Below are 5,000 nucleotides of genomic sequence, written 5' to 3'. Positions count from 1 at the left end.
GGATGGGGCTTTCGTATAGCAGGGACGGTGCTGCCTCTCGCTTCGCTCGCTGTCCGCCGCTCGCCGCTCGCTCGTGCAGCCAAAAATGGCCAGTTTTGGCCCGTTTTTGGGCCGTTTTGGCCAGTTTTTGGCCTGTTCTTGCATTGCGCGGTGACCGTCGAGAGCGGAGCAAAACGTCAGCCATCTCAGCACCCTGGAACCCCCCGGGTGGCACAGGGCTGGATGGGGCTTTCGTATAGCAGGGACGGTGCTGCCTCTCGCTTCGCTCGCTGTCCGCCGCTCGCCGCTCGCTCGTGCAGCCAAAAATGGCCAGTTTTGGCCCGTTTTTGGGCCGTTTTGGCCAGTTTTTGGCCTGTTCTTGCATTGCGCGGTGACCGTCGAGAGCGGAGCAAAACGTCAGCCATCTCAGCACCCTGGAACCCCCCGGGTGGCACAGGGCTGGATGGGGCTTTCGTATAGCAGGGACGGTGCTGCCTCTCGCTTCGCTCGCTGTCCGCCGCTCGCCGCTCGCTCGCGCAGCCAAAAATGGCCAGTTTTGGCCCGTTTTTGGGCCGTTTTGGCCAGTTTTTGGCCTGTTCTTGCATTGCGCGGTGACCGTCGAGAGCGGAGCAAAACGTCAGCCATCTCAGCACCCTGGAACCCCCCGGGTGGCACAGGGCTGGATGGGGCTTTCGTATAGCAGGGACGGTGCTGCCTCTCGCTTCGCTCGCTGTCCGCCGCTCGCCGCTCGCTCGTGCAGCCAAAAATGGCCAGTTTTGGCCCGTTTTTGGGCCGTTTTGGCCAGTTTTTGGCCTGTTCTTGCATTGCGCGGTGACCGTCGAGAGCGGAGCAAAACGTCAGCCATCTCAGCACCCTGGAACCCCCCCGGGTGGCACAGGGCTGGATGGGGCTTTCGTATAGCAGGGACGGTGCTGCCTCTCGCTTCGCTCGCTGTCCGCCGCTCGCCGCTCGCTCGTGCAGCCAAAAATGGCCAGTTTTGGCCCGTTTTTGGGCCGTTTTGGCCAGTTTTTGGCCTGTTCTTGCATTGCGCGGTGACCGTCGAGAGCGGAGCAAAACGTCAGCCATCTCAGCACCCTGGAACCCCCCGGGTGGCACAGGGCTGGATGGGGCTTTCGTATAGCAGGGACGGTGCTGCCTCTCGCTTCGCTCGCTGTCCGCCGCTCGCCGCTCGCTCGTGCAGCCAAAAATGGCCAGTTTTGGCCCGTTTTTGGGCCGTTTTGGCCAGTTTTTGGCCTGTTCTTGCATTGCGCGGTGACCGTCGAGAGCGGAGCAAAACGTCAGCCATCTCAGCACCCTGGAACCCCCCGGGTGGCACAGGGCTGGATGGGGCTTTCGTATAGCAGGGACGGTGCTGCCTCTCGCTTCGCTCGCTGTCCGCCGCTCGCCGCTCGCTCGCGCAGCCAAAAATGGCCAGTTTTGGCCCGTTTTTGGGCCGTTTTGGCCAGTTTTTGGCCTGTTCTTGCATTGCGCGGTGACCGTCGAGAGCGGAGCAAAACGTCAGCCATCTCAGCACCCTGGAACCCCCCGGGTGGCACAGGGCTGGATGGGGCTTTCGTATAGCAGGGACGGTGCTGCCTCTCGCTTCGCTCGCTGTCCGCCGCTCGCCGCTCGCTCGTGCAGCCAAAAATGGCCAGTTTTGGCCCGTTTTTGGGCCGTTTTGGCCAGTTTTTGGCCTGTTCTTGCATTGCGCGGTGACCGTCGAGAGCGGAGCAAAACGTCAGCCATCTCAGCACCCTGGAACCCCCCGGGTGGCACAGGGCTGGATGGGGCTTTCGTATAGCAGGGACGGTGCTGCCTCTCGCTTCGCTCGCTGTCCGCCGCTCGCCGCTCGCTCGTGCAGCCAAAAATGGCCAGTTTTGGCCCGTTTTTGGGCCGTTTTGGCCAGTTTTTGGCCTGTTCTTGCATTGCGCGGTGACCGTCGAGAGCGGAGCAAAACGTCAGCCATCTCAGCACCCTGGAACCCCCCGGGTGGCACAGGGCTGGATGGGGCTTTCGTATAGCAGGGACGGTGCTGCCTCTCGCTTCGCTCGCTGTCCGCCGCTCGCCGCTCGCTCGTGCAGCCAAAAATGGCCAGTTTTGGCCCGTTTTTGGGCCGTTTTGGCCAGTTTTTGGCCTGTTCTTGCATTGCGCGGTGACCGTCGAGAGCGGAGCAAAACGTCAGCCATCTCAGCACCCTGGAACCCCCCGGGTGGCACAGGGCTGGATGGGGCTTTCGTATAGCAGGGACGGTGCTGCCTCTCGCTTCGCTCGCTGTCCGCCGCTCGCCGCTCGCTCGCGCAGCCAAAAATGGCCAGTTTTGGCCCGTTTTTGGGCCGTTTTGGCCAGTTTTTGGCCTGTTCTTGCATTGCGCGGTGACCGTCGAGAGCGGAGCAAAACGTCAGCCATCTCAGCACCCTGGAACCCCCCGGGTGGCACAGGGCTGGATGGGGCTTTCGTATAGCAGGGACGGTGCTGCCTCTCGCTTCGCTCGCTGTCCGCCGCTCGCCGCTCGCGCAGCCAAAAATGGCCAGTTTTGGCCCGTTTTTGGGCCGTTTTGGCCAGTTTTTGGCCTGTTCTTGCATTGCGCGGTGACCGTCGAGAGCGGAGCAAAACGTCAGCCATCTCAGCACCCTGGAACCCCCCGGGTGGCACAGGGCTGGATGGGGCTTTCGTATAGCAGGGACGGTGCTGCCTCTCGCTTCGCTCGCTGTTCGCCGCTCGCCGCTCGCTCGCGCAGCCAAAAATGGCCAGTTTTGGCCCGTTTTTGGGCTGTTTTGGCCAGTTTTTGGCCTGTTCTTGCGTGGTGCGGTGACCGTCGTGAGCGGAGCAAAACGTCAGCCATCTCAGCACCCTGGAACCCCCCGGGTGGCACAGGGCTGGATGGGGCTTTCGTATAGCAGGGACGGTGCTGCCTCTCGCTTCGCTCGCTGTTCGCCGCTCGCCGCTCGCTCGCGCAGCCAAAAATGGCCAGTTTTGGCCCGTTTTTGGGCTGTTTTGGCCTGTTTTTGGGCTGTTCTTGTGTGGCGCGGTGACCGTCGTGAGCGGAGCAAAATGTCAGCCATCTCAGCACCCTGGAACCCCCCGGGTGGCACAGGGCTGGATGGGGCTTTCGTATAGCAGGGACGGTGCTGCCTCGCGCTTCGCTCGCTGTTCGCCGCTCTCCGCTCGCTCGCGCAGCAAAAAATGGCCAGTTTTGGCCCGTTTTTGGGCTGTTTTGGCCAGTTTTTGGCCTGTTCTTGCGTGCCGCGGCGACCGTCGTGAGCGGAGCAAAACGTCAGCCATCTCAGCACCCTGGAACCCCCCGGGTGGCACAGGGCTGGATGGGGCTTTCGTATAGCAGGGACGGTGCTGCCTCTCGCTTCGCTCGCTGTCCGCCGCTCGCTGCTCGCTCGCGCAGCCAAAAATGGCCAGTTTTGGCCCGTTTTTGGGCTGTTTTGGCCTGTTTTTGGGCTGTTCTTGTGTGCCGCGGCGACCGTCGTGAGCGGAGCAAAATGTCAGCCATCTCAGCACCCTGGAACCCCCCGGGTGGCACAGGGCTGGATGGGGCTTTCGTATAGCAGGGACGGTGCTGCCTCTCGCTTCGCTCGCTGTCCGCCGCTCGCCGCTCGCTCGCGCAGCCAAAAATGGCCAGTTTTGGCCCGTTTTTGGGCCGTTTTGGCCAGTTTTTGGCCTGTTCTTGCGTTGCGCGGTGACCGTCGAGAGCGGAGCAAAACGTCAGCCATCTCAGCACCCTGGAACCCCCCGGGTGGCACAGGGCTGGATGGGGCTTTCGTATAGCAGGGACGGTGCTGCCTCTCGCTTCGCTCGCTGTCCGCCGCTCGCCGCTCGCTCGCGCAGCCAAAAATGGCCAGTTTTGGCCCGTTTTTGGGCCGTTTTGGCCAGTTTTTGGCCTGTTCTTGCGTTGCGCGGTGACCGTCGAGAGCGGAGCAAAACGTCAGCCATCTCAGCACCCTGGAACCCCCCGGGTGGCACAGGGCTGGATGGGGCTTTCGTATAGCAGGGACGGTGCTGCCTCTCGCTTCGCTCGCTGTCCGCCGCTCGCCGCTCGCTCGCGCAGCCAAAAATGGCCAGTTTTGGCCCGTTTTTGGGCCGTTTTGGCCAGTTTTTGGCCTGTTCTTGCTTTGCGCGGTGACCGTCGAGAGTGGAGCAAAACGTCAGCCATCTCAGCACCCTGGAACCCCCCAGGTGGCACAGGGCTGGATGGGGCTTTTGTATAGCAGGGATGGTGCTGCCTCTCGCTTCGCTCGCTGTCCGCATCTCGTCGCTTGCTCGCGCAGCCAAAAATGGCCTGTTTTGGCCCGTTTTTGGGCTGTTTTGGCCTGTTTCTGGGCCATTTTTGCTTCGCTTGAAATCTTCTTCTTCCTTGTGTGGCCAATAATGCCTTGCTTTGTACTTCTTCGTGCACGGCGGTGTCTTGTCGTCGATTGCCTTGTTTGATCGGCCACTTGAGTCTTTGTTACTCGTGGTTGGCGACGGGCTGTCCGATGGGGTGACTGTGTCGGCATGTGAGCGGTGATAGATTTGTATGCCGCGGTGGGCTCCCTGCTATTGTGCAGTTGACCACCGACGTTGCAAGTCTCTTCAATGACACTCTGTTTGAACGGAGATGCGTGTGTTGCCTGTACAATCTATCTAGTTCCTTTGGAAATAGACATTGTTTACCTCGCTTATCCACTTCTCATGTCCTATATGAATGAGAAGTGTCGATGTCCGTGCACCTTGTGTGTCCTCGAACGATGGCATATCTCAGACCTCTCGTCTCGAGTGGCTCCAGTGTTCACGTGAGTGCTCTTGGATGCAGTGGATAAGAATGTACCATGGGTCTTTGGACTCTTGGCACATGATTGGTTGGCTTTCTTAGTCGCCCTTCGACGGATGACGGCCTTCCCATCGTTGCCCCCCTTTCCCTTGTGGTAATGGGTCGGCATGTTGGGCTTGGCGTCGTAGAGGACGTGCTACCTGGTTGATCCTGCCAGTAGTCATATGCTTGTCTCAAAGATTAAGCCATGCATGTGTAAGTA

The sequence above is a fragment of the Musa acuminata genome, unplaced genomic scaffold, assembly GCF_036884655.1.
Source record: "Musa acuminata AAA Group cultivar baxijiao unplaced genomic scaffold, Cavendish_Baxijiao_AAA HiC_scaffold_313, whole genome shotgun sequence".
Classification (NCBI taxonomy): Eukaryota; Viridiplantae; Streptophyta; class Magnoliopsida; order Zingiberales; family Musaceae; genus Musa; species Musa acuminata.
Note: the sequence above shows the minus strand (reverse complement) of the source record.